The 21,889-nt window shown below is 41.1% G+C and overlaps 1 protein-coding gene across 14 annotated transcripts in view; it reads right to left on the reverse strand.

Annotated features, from left to right (window-relative positions):
• The window catches only part of WDPCP (WD repeat containing planar cell polarity effector), a 148,848-nt gene that overhangs the window by 15,387 nt on the left and 111,572 nt on the right, over positions 1 to 21,889 (reverse strand). The gene's annotated exons all lie outside the window — the stretch shown is intronic.

Consider the following 21,889-nt stretch of genomic DNA (forward strand, 5'->3'; position numbering starts at 1 on the left):
GTTAAGAAGAATCAAGATATGGTGTCACACTTACTTAGTTTGAAAGTACCAGCCAAGCTGCCAACTGTTTGCCTTGGATGTCCATAAGGACAAGGGTGTCCTCTCTTGAGATGGATCAAACTGAATGGAAACCCATATGCTTCCACAGCTTTCACCCTTGGCTTTTCCCTTGAAAAGGAGGCCCAGTAGCCAATGAGCAGCAACAAGAAACAGGTCCAAGAGTTTTTAAAAGACAGAGACTGAGTGTATATTGGCTGTAGTTAGCGAGGAGGAAATGTCTTCTCTAAATTGTCAACTACAGAAGGTCCAGCAGGCTGCCAAAGGCTGCTGCACATGAGCATTTTCCTGCTGCCATAGGGATCAAAGCCTTATCAATTGGACTAGCTCCCCAGAAGGGTATCTGTAACTCCTTCCTTTAAAAATAAAGACTTCCCTTAGCTTTGTTTTAAAATATTTTGGTTCACAATCAAGACCTGAAGTCTTCAGTAGGTGAAGCATGGGCATCCAATTCACAAATTCCAGTCTGAGCCCTCTGGAAAAGGAAATTGTTTAAAAATATCTGAACCACTTAAAAATACAGAGAAGGAATTGCATATTCTAGGTGTGAGACTTTAAATAAATAAATAAAAAATTTAATCAAACCGCAGGCTAGCAGAGTTTGGATTAAGGAAAAAAAAAATCCTGTTACAGATAAAGACTTTAAAAGATTTTTCTCGAAATCGTAAGACCCTTTTGCATTTTTTCCTCTTCTAATCCTGTTTTTCTCCCCTTGTTCTCTGCCTTCTTGGATCCTATATAAGCTAATCTGCATGATACCCATGGTGGCACCATGGGCAGTGGGGAGGATGTAACACCCTGGCGAGGGTTGCCACACTGTTGGTTAGAATTTTGTCTGGAGACCCAGAACACTCGCTGGCTTAGGAAGGCAAATCTCCTCGTAAGTGTTTCTGAACCTCTGAGTCCTAAAAATCCAGTGCTGTAGGATTGCTGTGGACTATTCCTACTCTTCATGTCACCTAAATATTACTGGCATCTGTGGTGTGAGGGAGGGTGAAGTGTGGCAAGGTTTGGCTTTCCCAGGTAGCTGATGTTGTCTGTCAGTGCTGCTGCTTCCCACAGGCAGAGCAATGTGGGAATAGTTGAAAAACTTGGCTGAAAGCAGCACACCTCGAGCAAGCACACCACACTACAATAAATAAAAGTGCTAAACCAGCACTGTGCAATTTCCCCTCCATCTTGATTAAAAAATCCAAAGAGAAATAAAAGCAGAGGAGAAAATAGGTGGACGGGCAATGCTTTACATCTCAGAAACTCAACTCCAGGGCAAGTAAGGGAGGTTTCTCTGGGCAGCTCTTCTTGGAGCCTGGCAGAGTGAGAAGCCAAGAGAAGGAGAGGAACAATATTGAGAACTTATAGAGGTTCAGGAGAAGCTGCTTTTCATATACGTGAAGAACTCTGGGAAAGGGCTTAAACAAAATTCCTGTTGATTGGGGGAAAAAAACAATTAGGCAAAATCCACTGCAGGTCTTGCGGCACAAACTTTGACAGCCTCTGCTTGGGAACACATCTCTCACTGCTGTGCTCCCACCTGGAACTGAGTCTTTGGTCCTGAAGAGCCTCCCTCTCCACTTCGCCTTATTTTGTTAAGAAAGAGAACATTAAACCTTTTAATTTGCAAAATGTCAAAGCTCAGATGTACACGGTGAGTCAAGCAGATGTAATTAATTTTTCTTTTATATTTTTCCTTTTTCCAGTAACATCTAAGGCCTACATAACTTACCCCCTTAAAGTTATAAACTTTTACTAATATATGATGTCCATGACTTCTTCTGAGGCTGACCCAGCTCCGAGGAGTGGGGACATTTCAGAACATAAAACCCTGAGAGAAGCTCAAAGAGGAGTGTGTATTGAGAAAAGAAACAAATTAGAATTGGGTCAACTTTGTCTTGATCTCTTTCCATCACACTACTGATTTGTGTTTCCTTGTCCCTGCCGAGAATCAGAACTGAGTAAATCCCAGTCCTCACACCAATCACTTCAGCGTAACTCATGCATGTGCTCCAGGTGGTACCCAGCAGCTTTTTAACTGGAGTGGGCTACAATTTGGACATACAGAGTCCTTGTGTGCCACATTTCTAATATATGAATGCCATGAGCATATAATGCATATAATTATATTTTGTGCTGTGGATGCAGCACAGCTACACCTTGTTAAATAATGCTACTGGATCCATGGGAACCTCATGGAAAACAGAGCAGTCTGTCATCTGCAAGCACCAAACCAGGGGAAGAGCAGGGTTCTTACCCACAGGAGTGCAAATAGACTTCTCTGCACTTTTGTATCTGAAATAAATATCTGAAATTGACCTCAAGTTATGAGCATTGAACCTATTCTGGTCTGGAGATACAGCTGCCGTGTGGAGCATTTGATAGGATCAGATGCCAGGAGTGGTTCAAAGCCACAAAACCATCAGATATGAGCTATAGAACAAAGAAATAAATATTTTTGTTGTGGGACATGGACTCTGCTCCCTGTGAGAAGTGCTAAAGCAGGAAAAACAAATGCACAAGGGACACTGTTTAAACAACACAGCCATTCCCAAACTAGACTATCCCACTTTTAATTACAAAGGGAAGGATTTTGACAACAATGTCACAGAGCTGGGAGAGGGTGGTGGTCCTCACATTTAGATCAGGGCGCTGTCTAGGGTTTGGTGTTTAACAGAAATCTGACTTTGTGCTAGCACTGGAGAGATCACAAGTTTCACCCAAGATTTTGTATTCAGGCAATCTGGGATACTCCTTTGGCTTATTGCATAATAAACTGTTGCTGTTTTAAATTCTAACCTACTATTTGCTTAACATGTTAGGATCTGGGGATTTCAATTTGAATTTGAATTTTAAAAATTTGAGAGTTGGTATTATGCTAATGTTGTGGTTTCATCATTAAAGTAATTTATCAGATGAAATAATGTGAATTTTTTGTGCTAAAAATCTTAAAAAAAATCCCATTTGTCGTGATCAATATTGGGATAATATTGTGTATACGCCCAACCACACAATGACACAATGCATATTCTGCATTTCCAAAATTTCGTGGTAATTGCTATTGCTACATCTAACACCTGTCAGAAAGAGCCAAATATCTTTCTTTACAAGTCCACTCAAAGTTTTCCTAAGCTTTAATGAGCAGGATGCTCTCTAGGTAATGCATGCAGGTGATGAGATATCATGCCTTCCCGGCTCATACACCTGTCATTATTTAACCACATCTATTCTCTTTTGAATCTGTGTCTGCAAATCGGAAGCTGTTTCCATTCTCCAGGATCCTCCACTGGACTCTCAGGGATAAAAATGCATTTCAGAAGGTGCAAATCCGTGGTAAAATGAAAATCTCCTTTTAATATTGTTTGCAGAATTGACAGCTCTACTTAACAGAAGCCATTAAATTATTTACAAAGTAGCAGCTGCTCTTGTAGCAGCCTTTTTTGGGCGTGAAAAATAAACTAGTTGATAAGTGAGAGATAAGCCATTTGACTTCCTCTTTGTGTGCCTGGCATGGTACGCAGAGCCAATTCTGTACAATCTGATGTTTACAGAGCAATCCTCGTGTACGACCTCCTTAGGCAACAGGGACACAAGAAGCCTTTAAAATGCTGAAGCAAGCATTTAATCAGAACTCTTCATGCTGATCTCTGAAAAATTCAATAAGTTCAAAAAATGTAACTCCTTCTAAAGATAAAATATCATTTTTTTGCTTCAAGAATTGCAAATATATGCCAACAAACTCCCAGTGAACCACACAGACTTCAGCCGCATTGCTCTTTTACAAAAAAAAAAAAAACGAGGTTAATAGTAGCGTTTTTCTGAGAAAAACAAATCAAGGGTCTGGAGAAATGCAAATAGTTAATTCAAGTGAGTGCTGTAAAACAGTAGAATTTACTAACAATCACACTTTTTTTCTCTTAGGCATTTAAACAAATTAATTTTTTTCTTGAATAGCTAATTCTATGTAAATAAGTTCATATCGCCTCTTATTATGGAATAACTTTTTTTCATTTAAGTGTTTCTTTTTACCTGTTGAAAGCAGGCTCTCATGATTTTATGAGGTTTTGGGGATTTTTTTAAAGGCAAATAACTGCTGCAGAAGGCATGAGATTGGGCATGATTTCACACATTATCAAGTTGTGATAATTCTATCCCAGGTTTTCTCTACACAAAGCTATTTCTAAAACCACTGCATGAAGTTCTTCTGGTATTAAAATCAGTGGGAACTTCCATTGCTGATTTGAGTGTGGTCAGCTCTTTTTTTCTGGCTACAATTGTTCTCCTGAAAACGTCTTTCTAAATAAACATATTCTAATAAAATTGTTTCGTTTCATCAAAATCCTGCAGGGAAAGCACAGAGCTTTGTTTGTGAGAGTGGAAAAATGTAACTCTAAATTTCTTTGCTTCTTCTCAGCTAGTTTTCCATGGATTTTTATTTTTAGATTATTTTTGTGTTGTTTTGTTAATTCCCAAGGCTGACATGTTTGCATTTGACAAATTGAAGAAATATTGGTTTTATAGTACTTCTCAAACTCATTGAGAACAGCTGTTACAGTTTAAAGAGCTGGATAAGATTAATTCTGAAATTAAATCTGAATATCTCCCAGTTCTGTTGTAATTTAACAATCTGATGCCTGAGAAGATAAGGCATCACTACTAGTAGAATCAACCCTTAATAGTAGCATAACATGTCATTATTTCACTAGTTGGATAGTAGGGGTATTAGCAGCAGCAAAAATGTTTTAGTGGGTGTGCCAGGAAATTTAAGAATTAATATAAAAGTTATGTGATAAAACTAAAGAAGTAGCTAATATTTATAAACAACTGCTTTTATTTTTGTAGCTGACACAGTTATACTTCACTTAGCAGTCTTCTGCAGTCTGCAGTGAAACCTGGCTCTAAAACTTTCTGCAAATGGAAATGCTGAGTCTTTACCAGCTTTGGCTGAGATTTCAATCTTTACTACTCATTTGCTCTGCCAGAATCAGGCACAACATTAAGTTAACCACTAAGTCTGAATAGTTAATTTTGTATCTCCCTGGAGCCTAAGTAATCGGGTTCCTTAGGAACCACCCCAGCAGTGCCAATATTAATTAATTTTAAAAAAAAGGTGTGTCTTACAGGGTGATCCAGATGTGGAAGTACCAAGCCGTGATGAGTCTCCAGCTGAAAGAGACTGAATAACCAAGGATTTGCTTCAATTGCGGGCCGTCGCACTTCAAAGGCTTGATTGGTGTCTCAGCAATAGAGATGCCGCACCTCTACATGTTATCAGGTTTCCCAGCCCATGTGAAGTTTGCCGGACAATCCTGGCAGTGGGCAAGCGGTTCTCCTCTCCCTGTGGATGCCTGTGAACCAGCTGGAGTGCCAGCATGAGCAACCTATGGCTGCTACTGCTCAGCAATTACAGCCAGCACAGGAGGGAGGACAGTCCTGGCGACGAGGCAATGTCTTTGTTTGCTAAGTGATGCTTTAGACACGGTCTTTATTTTTCTTTTTTGTTTATTTCTTTTTTTTTTTTTCTTTTTCATTTTAGGTGACTCTCTAGAAATAGCTGTTCTAAAACAAAGCTGTGGAAAAGCTGCTGGCGAGCAGAGACATTCCCATTGTTTGGGGCGAAGGCTGCAGCAGTGGAAATGTGGGCGCGTGCTCCCGAGCATCCCAGCGAAAGCATTCTCATTATTCATAAGTGATGCTCCAGAGACTCCACATAGGCAAAAGCGCCTCTGGCATTGCAAGCCCCAACCCACAACGGGCAAAGCCGGCGCTGCCGAACCTGCGTGTTCCTTCAGCTGCTCTCCGTGACGCCTGTGCATGGGGCACACCCTCTGCTTGGCACTTCCAGCTCAAGGACCCAGCTCCTCCACTCCTGGCTTCTGCCCTTCAGGCATCCAGGGCAGGGAGAAGTGCCGGCCAGACCGGAGGCAGGTAGGCTCCGGGGAGAAGAAAACCATTTCAAGGGGTTAATTGAAAAAGAAATGCATCTGCAAACACGAGATGCAGAATGGGAGCCTGCAAATGAATGCTGCCAGCTGGAAGCTGACCAAACTGATAAAGCAGAAAAGAAATTGAGGGTTAAATGTTTTGGATGCTGAAGGCTTGGAGTTCAAAGAGGAGCTCAAGGAAACTCCCAGCCACCAAGTCCATACAAAGAGGCTCTAGGCAAACACAAGCCTTCTGCCGGACAGCTTTATTCCAAACAGTTTCCAAGAGGCAGTGGTTCAAAAGAATGGTTATGGGATATCTTTTAGCATCTGGGAGCTCTTTTACAAGAAAAGATGATGCCCACAGGTGAGCTATGGCTGAGGGGCAAAAGGAGTTGCTTTCCACAGGGAAGAGGATGAGAAGTGCATCTGCCCACGTTGGGTTGGAAGAACAATGTGTAACTGTGGATGTATTTTTATTGCTTGGTAGAAAACACAGAAGGGAACTGGTCCTCCAGGCCAGGAGGTGAGGGCAAGGCTGGAGGTCACTCTGCCTTCCCAGGTGCACCAGCCCCTGTCCACACCAAGAGTGGAGTGCTGATGGCAACCCATTTTCCTCCAGGTATATAAAGACTGAAGGACTGAAAGTACAAATTCTTGCCTAAATGCCAGGGAGAAAACACCTTGGATTTTTTTTCCCCCAAAAATAATCTGGTTTAGGTCTGAATGGGCTGCTATGTGGTGGATTGGGAGCAGGAAAGCCACCTTCTTCCACTGGATCAGGAAGATGGACTCGAAACAGAGGATGGGACAACCGGTGGTGTGTGTTTCTCTGATAGAACACTCTCTGTGCCAGTCCCTTCTCTTGTGATTTGGTGACAAGGACCCTGCATTTCCCACATCTTCCATCCCCTGTGCAATCAGACACCTTGGTCCTCAGAAAGCCTTTTTTTTTTTAATCAAATCCTAGTGCAGGAATTGTACTTATGGATGGGAAAGTAGTATCCACACTTTTTGAGCAGGTGCATAACTATGCCACAGCATTGGAGCAAGGCTAGAGTTCACAAGTTAGGTAATTGTATCTCTCTCAAAAAGGAATTGCCTCAGACCAGTTAATTTGTCAAGATAACGAATTGCAGCAATTCTCCTCATTTGGAGCTGGGCCACTAACACTGATCTGAACTGTATTTAAACTCTTGATGACAGAGACTGAAAAAGATAATGCAATACTGGAGGTACAGGTTCCTGAAGCAAAACTTCATGTACAGCTGGAGTTGAGAGGCAGCAAGGGCATGCGAGTACACATCCTGCATATCCCTTAGATATGAAGAAATTCCCTGGGGCACTGACTCTGGTGCCTGGGCAGGCAGAGTTCATCTTGAATCTTTGGGAGTGATTGAGGTCCAAAAAGGATAATGTAGTACCCATCTAGTCTCAGTTTCTGCAATATGAGATAACACGAGGAGAATTTTTACACCCCCCCTTCCAAATAAAGAAACATACCCCAAAACCAGTCATTTGAAGTTATTGAAAGCTTTATGGTAGCAGCAATAAAAACCCATCTGAGGGCCTGATGCTGGGATTCCCATGGCATTGTGTTCTGTCATGTATGTCAAGTATGGTTGCTGCCATATTTTTCTTTTCTGTGCCACAGCAGGCATGAACGTGTTTGGAGGAGAAGAAAAGCAGAAGAAAGCTTCAAGTGAGAATGCAGGCTTAGGCCAATGACTGCTCCATTTCCGATGAAGGTTAAGTAGACAGCATCAGGTAAAACAAAATGATGCATGTTCTTGTGCCAGACCTTCTCCTCTGGCTGCCAGGCGTTCCTTCCCCCACAACAGAGACATGGACCAGAATAAATCCTGTACATTGACTCAGGGGAACTCAGGGGAAGAGAAAAGAATCTTTGACTCTGCCCTGGACTGGCACACCCTCTCCAAGAAAACAATGGATTGAAAAAAATATTGGTTGCTAACTGTGACTTTGTCAGTGCCTTAAAAAGCATCAACACAAGAAATTAGACAGATAGATTATTTCAGAATATTTCTGCTCAATGGCCTACTTAGGAATGAAATGACTTTCTTATGTTATTCAGAATAATCATTCTCTACCTGTAAGTGCGCTTAATTTAGAAAAGCAAAGTGGCTTTTATTTTGGAATAAATGCATCCACAGGCAGAGTTCTTTCCAAATAGCTAATCTGGTCATTGCCACATGTAAACAATTTATGTAAACGTAAATTGATGAGGATGGTAAAGAACTCATGAAGGTATGGTCTGGGACTCTTTACTCAATTTGCAAGCACTTACTTAGACCTATCTTCCTCAGGGCTATTATGGTGATCAACAGACCTTACAGAGAGCTAGGTTCAATTTAAACAACATAGTCATATGTTTGAAAAAGAAATGAGCTTTTGAAAACTTCAGTCTCCCCAAGTTCCAAGTCTACATTACTTCAGCTGATCCTCACTTTTAAATATCTGTCAAGTGGTAATCTAGGATTTAGTAGATCTCAGAATTGCTAATTGCCCATAGGGTTGGGTCTAAGGCTGGTAGGGGGTGGAGGTGAAGTGTGTGCAGCCTCTTCTAGAGCAGGCGAGTGGCTGGTAAAGGGTGACTTTACATTGCCTGCAGCTGCTTTCTTGGCTTTGGCTAAAGCTGTCTTGCTGTGTGCAGATTGCAGAGAGAGGCTTAAATGCTAAGGTAGAAAATTGTGGAAAGAACAGATCTTTGCAAGGTGGGTTGTCATCTTATGCATCGTGTTGGGTGCTTATCTCTTTTTCTTCCCAAGACGTTTCTGCTGCTCGAGTGCTCCTGGGAGAGAAAGGGCCACCTCAGACTGGAAATCTGGGCTGAGGCTGCTCTGACTGTGTTTGCTGCGGCTTAGTGTGTGTGTCCACACAGCGTGGCAGCAGCAAGAGCCATGTGGGAGATGCAAAGTGACCTAGATCAGCATTCCTAATTCCTGCAGCCATGCCACTCGTCCTGTGCAAGAGTGATGTGAACCAAATACCAGTCACGTTAGAGACTGACCTTGTTTTCTCGGAGAAACCTGTGTAAAAATGGATATAACAACACTCTTGACACTTACCTCACAGGATGTTGTGAAGCTTAATTAAATGTGTGCAAAAGCATTTTGAGATCCTTAGATGAAAGAAGTTTTTATAAATGCAAATTATAATAATTACGGCTAGTAACCACCATCAACTACTGAAACAATTAATTCAGGTTGCCACAGGCCATCACAACAACGTGTGCAAAGAGGAATCAGCCATTTAATGACATATATGTTGCGTGAGAACTCAAAGCCTTAAAAATACTGTAAACAAAGAGGAAAAAACCAGACACTCAGGGCTTGCCTCTGAGGGTGCCATTGGTGGAAGTTTCCTTGATTGTTTCCATCACCTCCGTGTTTGCATTGTGATTTATCCCCCAAAAGAGCCCACCTTAAAGATTGCATCACTGGGATCATTTTATGTTCCTATGACTTTTATATTTGACATTGCAAGAAAACTGAAAATGACTGCAAACACCTCAGCTCACAAAAATTTGGAAATACGTGAATATAACTTTGTTTTTGGTTAATTCTCCCTTCACCCGGTTCCCCTCTCCCCACACAATCCCCTCACCCCGGCATCCCCAGCCCACTTACAGCATCACAGAATAGACTTTGGCTACAGGGCATTATCCAGCTGACTTTCCAAGGGTGAAAACAAAAGCCAAGCAATCAAGATGTGTCTGGCCAAATACTTAAAGGCCCAGTGCACACATTTAGTTGACAACTGACTGAAATCTGAACCATTTTGTTCAGCCTTTCTTGTTGCTTCAAAACTGATTTGGGCTTAAATAGCTAAAACCTACAGGTGTTTAAATGCTCTCCCTTGTCAGCAGAAGAGCCTCATCAGATATGGTCTGAGGATGCAGTCAGACTGGAAGAGATATCCAAAGACCCCACAGGTGAATCCCAAAGAGCAGGCTAGCCCACCTGTGGCCCTCAGGCTTATTTTGCTCGCCTTTAAAGACGAAAATTCAGAGAAGTAGTAGTTACTAAGCACCCAACTTACCAAAGCAATTAGGCTAAATGCACTGCAGCTAGAAATTTAAGCAATGCACTGAATTTAATTTGAGAATTCATGGTCGTAAAACTGAAACCTTTAACATTTAACCTAGCAGTAAATTAAATCAGCTTTCTGACCAAGTGAAACATTCTATGCTATTGAAGTTTGAAAAGTGTGAAGCACACACCTATTAAAAGGAGGACTTTTCTTTTTCTTATAATGAATAAAAACTTGGGACCAGTTGTTTGCCTAATCCAAATAAAGAAAAAATGGGAAAACCACCTGTAAATAAAGCGCAAATTATAAAATATTGCTTTCTAATCCCTGCCAGTTAATGTGTTTGTAGTCAGTGGGTTTCACAGACAAAAAAAATTACTCATGCTGGAAGGTTGTATGGACTAAACTTACTCTGATATCAATGAGCTTAACGTGTACCAAACCTGAAAATTCTCACGTAATTTTTCCAGTCACTTTAAAAAAACTGACTTTAGGATGCTAAGTTTGTAATATCTCAGGTATGTTTTTGTAAAATAAGGGCCAAGTTTTCACAGGGTCTGTGTGTGTCTCTGCATAGAAAATGAGGAACACTGATGTAATGCATAGAAAACATGCTATACAGCTGGTACCAACACGTTGTTTTAAACCTACAAACCCTCAAAGTTTACTGTGATGCGTATATATGCAAACTCTGTGCTTGCGCACACACACATACACACACACATATATACACACACAGAGGATATGCAGAAAGGTATCCTGGAATCTGGAATCACAGAATATCCTGTTGCTGAGCTCTCTTAATGACACTTACACAGTGCTCTGCTCAGTATCTCTTGACTAAATCCTATAATAAAAGACAAAACTTGGATGCATTTTCTAAATGCACCTCAAGGCACTAGGTCATAAAAGAAGTTGGGGTATGAGCACGCCTTGTTCTACCCATCTCCAGAGCGCCCTGACCGACATTTTACAATTTACCAGAAAGGTGCGGCTGAAAAGGCACTGAAGTAGATACAGGGGCAGGTCCTCCCTGATATTTGCATCCTGTCACTCACCTGCTGCAGTGCTTTGCTGCACAGACTTGCTGATAACCACTCTGTGGTTTGGGTGCCCGAAGGCTTTAGAAGCTGATGTGACCCTGTCGGCACTGAGAACCCTGACTGATGGGTTGATACTTTCCTTCCCACCTCTTCCCACTAAGAGACTGATTTAGAGGGAAAACAGCTTTGGAAAGGGGACACATTACACTTCATGTGCCCTGTTGAAGGGGAAACGCAACCTTGTAGGAACTGTGGGTTTTTCATTCCCAGGCTGTTCCTTCCACTCCCTGGGAAGATCTTCACCTGACTGATATCCCTCAATTACAGAGTGGCACGAATACCAGAGTGTTTTTTCCTTTTTAAAACCTCACAGAGGTAGTTTACACTATACACTGCCTCCTGCAATCACCAATACTTTCTCCCTGCCTATTTAAATAAACTGTGTCAGCAGGAGCAGCGGCTGTGGACACCGCTTGGGAAGCTCAAAGCCCTGGAGGGAGCTGTGGGCAGTTCATGGTGTTGCTTGTGCTTCTGAAGGTAACCAAGAGGAAAGTCTATGGGAAGCAATGCAAAAAACCTGACACCTTGATGCCAGGGAAAAAAAGTCACCATGGCTCCTGCTGCTGTCTCCTCACCACCCCATTTCATTCCCTTTCTTACTCCTCTTCTCATTGAAGTAGACAACAGGAGTTTGGAGATTAGCTTCTGTCTTAAACAGATGCTCACCTCTTTGGAAAAAAAAATTAATTTTAAGAGAAGGTAATTAACCTACATTGCATTCTCTGATATCTGCTAAATACAGCATTGCTTGTCAGCCACTCCTTTTATCACTTAAAGTGCATTTTGTATCCATGGAAAGCAATTAATGTTCAATGGGAAAAATTTGCCCTTACAAAGGCATCCTGCCACTTTCCTGCACTGCCGTGGCGATCCTTTTCCTTCCTTACATGCCACCACCAGTCCTTCTCACACAGATGTGCATCGTCCAGAGATGTTTTCTTCTGCCTGGCTACTCCTGTGCCCTTATAGTCCTTCCTTACAGCCTGACTCTGCTCCCTCTGCCTCTTCTCTGACTTCAGGTGGAAACCCTTCCTCATGTTTTCTAGCACATTTTTGGACTGGTTTAGGCTGCAGTTGGGAACTCAGCCCATCGCAGGGAGGATCCTGGCACCAGGATCCTTTCTGATCTCTAAAGAGTTGCTTGAAGCAACACTCCCTCTGTAAGAACAGTGCTCAGTGTAAAGCAGGCTTACAGCTCTCTGCTGATTTCAGCCCTATTTGACTAATGATTTTGCTTCAAAACCAGCAAAATTACCTTTGGGATCACCTAAACCAGAGTGCCATGTGAGCAGCTTGTGCCTGGTCCTTGAGCCTCTTCTTATGCCTCCCCTGGTACCCCAATGGAGCAGGGGTACAAGCAGCCACAGTGACCAGTGCTGGGCTTTTTAAAACTGCTTGCCTAGCTGGCTTTTCATCTGCTCCCTTTGTACCACAAACAAGAAGAAGAACCTGATCTGAAACCACATGTGAAAATAAGGAGCTCTTCAATTTATATTTCTGAAGTGAAAATAGATGTGCAATACAGCAGGGACTTTCAAGCCCCCCAAGAGCACCGAATTTTAAAGATTTAATCACTGCCATTTAAAATAATACAAAGCAAAAGAGAGTTAGGATGCCAGTAAACTAGAGCAAAGGAGGCAGCTTTCTAGGCAAGCTGAGTGGCTTAAGCAGTGGGAGGACATCATCGTGGCAACTCTTAATATGAAAATGGTCAAGGATTACTTCACAGTCTTGCAATAGCAGATGGCTGGAGCCGTTTAATCAGGCATCTTTTCTATTCTTAAAACCTATAATTATCTGTTATAAGGACAACATCAAATTGGCACATGAGATTTTTCATTTCTCATCCCCAAATTGAGGGGGGGCATGGCTACCAAATTTTGGAAGGCTTTGATCTCACGAAGAGACCTGCAACTGCCCAACTGGGGGAATTGTAGCCGAGATGGTACCTGAGGATTCTTGTCCCGGCTAGGATTTCCCTGGGCATGCTCAGGACTAACCACTCCTGTGCCATGGAGTTACTAGAAATCTGGAAGGCGGTAAAAGAAAAGGCAGCTTGCTCAGATGCTTATCACAGCAGCATGGTGCTACTTGAGATTTAATCTATCAGTATAAAAAAAGCCAACATCAAATTGAAGCTATGCTGAGAACCTGTTCCCTTTCAAAGCAGAAAAGGTGAAGGAAAAGCTGAATCCCAATGATCTTCTGGCACAACATATTCTCTGGTCCTGGTGAAGGTCAAGCTGATTTAGCTATTATGTTGACCTGATCAAATTTTGATTTAAATTAATGGTGAAAACATTTGCAGTTCCAAACATAAGGCAAAAAAAACCTATCCTACAAGTATTTGAGGTATTCTGAATACTGCTACTGGAGAATATTTTATAAATTAATTTTCTTCTAAAAAGACTTTTTCCCCCCCCAACCCTGATTTTTATTTTAAAACTTTTAAAACTCCCAAGCAACCAAAATCTGTTCACTACATTTTGGGAAGTGCCTGAAACTTTGCTTAAAAACAATTACAACTTCTTAATATATGTAATGTATTTGACTATTTCTTCATCACACATACCACTGATGCACCAAAAGAAGGCAGGACTTCTGACACAAAAAGTTGCTTTAAAACTAGTTTTTAAGTTTTTTATTCTTTTCTTTGGAATGAGTGGAACTTTCAGTTGTAATTTCTAATACAGTATTTTAAACAACTTGTTAAGGACCCGTTTATAAGCACCAATATTGTCAGGTTTCAACTCACACAGGTAATATAACATTTGCACTGGGCAAAGCAGTTTACCCCCTGCTGACTGGAAATTACTGATAATATTGACTGTTTCTTTTGCCCCAAAGTAGGGTGAGATCAGTGTGTGCAGAAACTCTTCTCCTGGTTTTGTAAATATTGCCCTTCTTTGACAACTGCAGCACTGGGAACCTGAAACACGCTGAATGAAATGCAAACAGACTAATCTGTTAGTAAATAATTTCAATTAGGTGATGGAAAAACAGCCGGAAATAAAATGTTTATTGCTTTCTTCAGCCTTTCCTTCCCCTCAGTTTCACACTGTATTTTCCCCAGTGGACAATGACAAGTTTAGGATGGGGGTGGTATGCCTGCACACCCCAGTGCAGCCTTTGTGTACCATGGTTGTTGTCACACTGACACCTAATGGCAAACACGAACGAGAGGATTACAGCTGATTTCCCAGGGGTGTGCTTTCACCTTATGTGGCAAAAATTACAGAAAATAAGAGAGCTTAGGAAATGGACTTCATCTGGCTGCGTGGTCAGCCTGTGGGAAGTGACAGCGAGGGGCTCTGGCATGGGATGGTGCTGAAAGGATGGGCAGCTTGCCACAGAGAGCTCACGCAGTTCCCAAAGAAAAGCAAAACCATCCAAGGCTAAAATGAGCAGGCCAGAGTCATCCAGTGGCTTGGTGATGGTTGTAAAAGTCTAATTACATCCAGTTCTTTACCTGCTGTCTTGTTTCTAATCCCAATGAGTGGACAGAAAAACTCTCAAATAAACACAGGAATAGGATGGGGCAGTTGATAACAATATATGAAAACAAGGCACTGACTAAAGGCTGGGCTTCTTTCATGACTTTTTGAGGAATTTTTCCAGAATGTTTTACTGTTAAAATCCTGTTCATTACAGTGATCAGTGTGGTGCTAACTCTTCCTTTACATACCCGAGGCAATGGCAGCACAGTGAACAGGGTGATGTGGGCTCACACTGCAGCAGAGGGTGCCTTCATGAACTAAACATTTTGCCCTTTGGTGGCTAAAAGCAAGGGCTTAAGGTAAGCACTTTGTAGCTGTTTTCTTCAGCCACAGTGCATCCTACGCAGTAGAATAAATAATTAATTGTAGTCATCATCTTCCATCTGGTTGATAAAAGTTCCTATTATTTAAGCAGAGGTGTGGTGAAATTCAGCAGTGAACTTCAAACATGGTTTAGGACTGGGTTCCAAATCCTTCAGTCTGAGGGTGAGTTCATGTAAGGCTCCTGATGGTTTACCAGCATCTACCAAGTGATGTAAAATCACATTCTGGGATTTTTCTGCAAGGTCTCTGGGATGGCCCCAGAATCTGCTCTTCATCACTTGGAGGTCTCCAGGGGGGATTTTAGCAGCAAGAACATTAGCAAGAGAAATACAGCAGAGGTAAATGAGTAACCATAGTAAGATGCAGCAGAGGTTTCATCAAGCAAAAAGATATAAGCTAGCAGTTGTTGTGAAACAATGTTAAATTTTTGAAAAAAAATAGAGAAGCCATGCTTAGGTTTTTAACACAAATCTACAGGAAAGAATATTGACATTTACCGGGAAAATTTTTAAGCTATCAGTTAAGTGGTTAATCCATGGAATCTAATTTATGTGAGAACCCTACCCTAACTTTTTACTGATGTTGTGGTGTCCCTGGGCTGGGAGGGCAGGAGGCAGAAATCAAGCGGCTGTTGCAGCTTTGATTATAATGAAGATGAAAAGGTGGGACACTGGCAGTGTGACTGCAGTAAGTGACTAATTAAAGTGAACACCATACATGCTTAGAAGCTATCATTAATGATATCTTTTCATCATATTGAAATATTGTGCCATTTCATAATATCAACATTGCAGAGATAACCAACTGCCACACAGTCTGTTTTTAAGACTGAATTTACAGTTTGAAATCTAGCACGATTTTCGTATCTTGAATGCTGTGAAAAATATTATTGAAGGGCAGGTATTACCCATGCATGGGCTGGGGAGTTGCAGAAGTTTCATGGCACCGAGATTTAAAGTAAAAACTTTGAAGTCTCAGTGCAGACCGAAAGGAAGGATATTTAGGGAAAAGATACTTCAAATAGCTGAAATTAAATACAGAGTGTATGTTGAGGAAAGAAAGAAGTCTTTAATTCTGGATGTACTTACTGCCTTGTGCTAGGCATTGCGGATCACTTTTTCATCAATGGTTTTTCTTAGACAACTCCTTTCTTTTCATCTTCTGGCCAAGTTTGACACTTTAGAAAGTGCCTGAGTGAGAAGAGCAACGATGCAAAGCTCACTCTCAGGCCCCACTGAGCTCTTCCCTATGGCTTTCACCAGCCGTGTCCTGACTAGAATGTTCCAGTCCTGAGATGGGATTTTAACAGGGAACTTGGTTTTTTTAGGCTGGAAGCACTCAACAAGAACTAACATCAGGTTATCAAACACCCTCACTCTTGTTGTGGGAATTTTTTAGGGGTGAACTGTCAAGCAGTCTCTTGTGTAGGAGTCTTTGGAGGAAAACGGCCTCAACCTCTGATTTTGCCTGTTGGCAATTCTACAGTATTCCCACATAAGGACCTGTGGTGTGCCTGGAGAGTGCAGTGAGAGAGGAGGAAATAAACAGTCCTTCAATGTTCTTGTTTGTTTTTTGATCTGACACCAGATGTGCAAGGGTTTTCATATTTAGAAGAGTCATTCCTTCCAAGTACAGAGATCTTCAGCTTTCTCCCGATGTTGACTGTGCTCTGCCTGATCATTACTTCTAAAACTCACCTGCACAGGGAATGCTTGGAGACAATTCTTTGGTAGGTCGTTCTAAAAAGCCTTACCGTTGAGAGACTACAACCCAACATTAAATTGCCACCTCGCATTGGCCCACCATTGCACCTCTTTTCCAATTCCTCTGCTGTCATGCAACTGATGTGATGAATTACAGCCTGTCACATCACGTTACGTTACGCAGAGCAAACAGGACAAAACACATACCAACTGCCATGCAAATATGTGTTTGCCAATGCTTTTCAGTGCGCAGAAATGCAACTGGCGAGTTCCCTATCGGAAAGCGAGAGGCTGAGGGATGGCTCCAGGGTGTGTGAGACAAACATGTCCCTGACACACCGTGAACACACAGATCCACAGCTCCCAGCCAGCTGCAGCAGTTATGAAAGCACCTCCTGCTGTGATTACTTTTTGTTCTTTCAGAAAAAAAAAGCAGCGGTGGCTTTTGTGATGTCATGAAGCAAAATACAAATACGTAATAATTCCTCTGGCTTGTGCTCAGATTTGGAGCTATTTTTATGACTAGCCAGATTTTTGCTGTGTATGTGTAAATGTAACACCCACTTATGTACACACACACGTGCATACTCTGAGATGTGTGAATATATATTACATATATATTATGTGGCTTTTAACTGCAGTCTTTTAGACCACATGTGGGCCTTTTGAAGCTAATGGGAGATTTACCAGGGGCTTTTTCACAGAGCTGTAGGCAAGAGTAGAATCCAGAACATATGAATATTATACTATAATGATATAGTGTAAATCATCTAGTTTGACCTACAGTGAATTAGAGGCTATTAAATTTCATCCAGGTATCCTACACCAAGCCAGACAAACATGTGTTTGACTACTGCATAAATTGTATTTGGCTAAGACCTATTTCCCAGAAAGGCATTCATTCAGTCTTCATGCAAAGACACTTTCCATGCATCAATTTCTTTGATAGTTTCTTTCAACAGTTATTTTAACTATGTGTACTTTCTGTTTAAATTTATTACAGTCTATGGACTGAGGTCAGTGATGAGAAGCCAAATTCCTACTTATATTCCTAGCTACAATGTCAACAGCTTGCGTATTGACTTGCCTCTCTTCACTTCAATGCCATGCCATGGGCATCCCTTCAAGATCTTTTATGCTGAACTATTCTTTATCATGTTACATCCTCCCTCAAGGTGTAGCTCTGTGAATTTCTTTCACTTTTAAAACTTCCTTCTTGATCTGTTGCCACCGAAAATATGTTGTTTACTCGGTAATTAGTGTCATCCATTCACTGTTGTCTGTGTACATCAACTTGTCTGGGGGTTATAGGGATAAGATGGAATTATAGTGAAGAGATCTGAGAAGAGTGACCTCACATGCCTTGCAATATCCTAATTGTTATTAGGATAAAAACCATATCAGATACAGACAACTCCTTTCAATTTCTAGAATTTGGAAATATTGACATTTTTTTGTTGCTGTTTATAAATCAGTTGTAGCATGTAGCTATAGATTCAAAAAATGTAAGCCCCTAAAGCTGGCAAAAAGTAGTTAATCTATGATTTCTGGTAAGATTTTTTCATAATCACTAGGGCATAATTTTACTGCTGGAAGACATTACAAAATACGAGGATCATTAAAATTAAAATATTAAGGAGAAGGTGTCTTCATTTTGGGCATATAGTTGTGCTTTTTAAATCAGGTTCTGTAGTGGGCAAGAAAGAATATGTCACTATAAGGAAGGGAAAAAAATGGAAGGCCATGATAATTCTAAAGCTTGACACAAAACTATGAATCTCTTTCAAGTGAAGATACACAGATCTTTGTGTAGACCTCTGCAGCTAAGCAAACCAACTAGCTTTTGATGTACTTACAATTATTAGGGGCTGAGGATTATGTCTTCAGGCAAAGCTGTCTAGCAGTGGGAAGGTATAGATCAAAACTGACACCATGACACAAGCAAGAGGAGAGGTGAGATGAGGTGGAGCCAAAAATAGCTTGGCATTACTATAGACCTCAAGTAAAACAAATGACTCCACTTCTTGAAAAGAACACAAGGAGGGGAGCAGTACATGCCTGTAACCCTCAAGAGAGTAAAATCCTCCCTACCAGCTGGAAATTTAAAAACAGGATGCCATGCCCTGGGTGCTGGCTGCTGCTCCCTCCTCTTGAAGCCACTCTACACCAAGTAGCATGTCTTTCCAGACCAGGTCTTTGCAGATGGCAGCACTCCTGGCCATGCCAAGCCTCCCCATGAGCTTGTTGCTTGCTAAAATCCCCATCCAAGCCCACCGAAGATGGTGGAAATCCTTTAACTGTGTTTAGTGGGCTCTGTGTCAAGTGCTGTGTGTGGCTTGATATGTTCAAGAGAGTGTATATATGAGCACAGTTAAATAATTTCAAATTACTATGGATCTTCAAAGACACTCATCTTGGGTGGCACAAAATTTAAAAAGTGCTCATGGAAACGAATTTCTTGCCATAGGTGAACTGCCAATCATACTTAGAAAACATTTTTCATTAAAAATGTTTTTCTGGCTCTCTGGGGAAAAAGTCACATTATTAGAAAAATAAAAGCAAAGGGTTTGATGCCAGAGGTTTTGATTGACTTAAACTGAAAATATAAATAAATAAATGGGAGATTTAACACTTACACTGAAGGGGGAAGGCTCCAAAAAACTGTAGCATAAATAAGTGGCCCCTGAGCCTTCCCAGATCACAGTTCACCTCTGTCTGGGACAATACCTTTGAAGCATGCTGTAAACATGTTATACAGTGAAATAAAAGTCATTAAATAAAGGCCAAGGTTCTCAGTTAACTTGAAATTTGATAGATGACAAGAGAAAGCTGCATGTGCCAAGGAAGAGCAGGAAATGAAGAAAGCTTTGCCATCAGTGTCAGAGGGGTATGTGAGGGTGAGGAGGAAGTCCTTGAGAGATGAAAGGAGTCATTATGGATCAGAGAAGGAAATGTTACCAACTAGGCTAATGCAGGGCCAGAGAAGGTTACAAATACAGGGGACAATTCTAAACATGGTCTTCAAATGCAAGGAGGCTCCCCAGGACTGTCAGGAAGAGGGGAAGATCTGAGTAAATGATAAGCGATTTGGAGGTAGCAGACTGTAATGCAAGACCAGACTGGCATCTCACACAAAGCACCGTAGGATGTGTCATTAGTAATTATCACAAAGAACATGTAAGCCATTCAATAAAAAACACTACCACAGAAATAAAATAAAATTAATTAATTCTCCACTTAGGGTTCAAACTGGTGACGTTCCTTGCCAGTAAGGTGAAACATTTAGGGTCCCTGCATTTTAAATGTCATTTTACAAACACTGTGGGAAATTAGACTTCAGTCTCTGTGAGAACTAATAAGATTCCCTATCTCGCAAACAGTAGGGAATACTTCCAGAAATATTTTAAAATTCTATTTTAAATGGAAAAACCTCAAGCACTTTCATGAGACATCAGTGAACCACCAAAATGTTAGTCAGTCCCATCTAGCATTTCAGAACAATGCAATTATCTGAACATCAGTGTTTTTGTTAACATATCTCTGTTAGAAATGTTACCTAAACATTAGAGTTACTAATATTCTGAATTTAATTCTAAGTAGAAATACAAGGTTTCCCAATTTGCCTTTCAATGATGCAGCAGTTATCTATCTTGTCACAACATGAATCCCTTTTGGGTGAAAGCTGTTGATTTGAAGGTTAAAATCACCTTGCTAGGCCCTAATGTAATTTGTTGGAAGTTGGCCTTGGGAAACTTTCTGACACTGCCTACATATGCTCTTCATTGGATATTCATTGAGCAATGATGTCTGAAGGGCTGAGCTCTTCACCACCATGATCATTATTAGTTATGGCATTTCTTAACAGGCTCTGCCATGTCAGTTCTTTGCAACTCAGGTTTTACATTAGCAACCTACACTTTACAGCACCAAACAGACTCACTCTTCCACCACAGACAATGCTGTTCCAGGAGAGTATATGCCAGGCTACACTCATAAACAGAATTTATTAGTAACCTACATATATGCCAATATTGAATAAATTATTTATTCTTTTAATCAAGTGAAATGAGGAGCGCAGCATACATTTTAGGCAAGGCTAAATGAGAACTCCCTGACCTCATTAAGGAACTTGTGGATCTACTACAGAAATAACTCAACAGAAAATCTTTGGCAGAAGAAACCACAGGATCCATGGGCAGTGGTCTGCTGATCAAATAAAAAGGGAAAGAGGAGATAGCTAATGCCATTTCTGAGATGTACAGTACCATTACTTCAATGTTTCCATCCCCCAAGATGCATTTTTACAGGCTGTCAAACATAAAGTCTTATGAGAATACTTATCCTCAGAAGATTTTAATCAGATGAACAAAATACCTGATTCTGCCAAAACCATAGTTCACCTGACACTTCTTCTTGCTCAGCAATATTCTCACCTAACTACTGAGCTCTGGATGTCTACAGGTGTTTTTACCAGATACCCTCAGATATCCTTAGCTTTGAAGGTGGCTTCTTCAAAACAGTGTCCAGCAAACTGCAATCATGTGATGATGAACTGAGAAGAGCCAAAATTCAGAAAATCTTAAAACAATCAACCTCTTTTTAGTTTTATCTTGACACAAATCTCGGTATAATATATGTGAGGAATCTACCCATATAGAACTGTGGATGACGTCTACAAATTTCAGATGAAATTATATTGTCATCCTACATTATTTGTAGGGGCTTGAAACTTTTCCTGAAAGTCTGAGTTTCAAATATATTATGTTTGAGGTGAGCCCTGTACACAGAAATATCTTGACAAATTAAATATATCTGGGGCAAGATGGAGCACTCTCAAAGACTTGGGAATCAGCCAGAAGCATTGACTCATTTTCAAGCAGTGCTGAGCTGAGGTTTGAGGATGGGCTAGCTCAGGAAACTTCATCAGATGTTGACATATGAAAATGGTTCACTTTTTTACAATTTAAGACCAAATATTATACTGATATATATATATATAAACATGTATAAACCAAATAAGCTGTAGAGGTGTCCAGTATAAACTCAGTAGCACTGGTTGCACCTTGCTGCCCCTCTTTGCTTAGGTTACTGTCTTCTTGTAGAAGCCCAAAGTGGGTGTTCAAGAAGTTTGGGGGAAAGTGTGATCCTTGGTGAACGGAATGGCTGGAAGTTCCAGAGAGCAGGGACTAGCTGAAGAGGACTGGGCTTAGGAAGTGGTCAGGGGACACAGACTTGTA

Source organism: Corvus moneduloides, chromosome 3 (assembly GCF_009650955.1).
Source record: "Corvus moneduloides isolate bCorMon1 chromosome 3, bCorMon1.pri, whole genome shotgun sequence".
Taxonomy (NCBI): domain Eukaryota; kingdom Metazoa; phylum Chordata; class Aves; order Passeriformes; family Corvidae; genus Corvus; species Corvus moneduloides.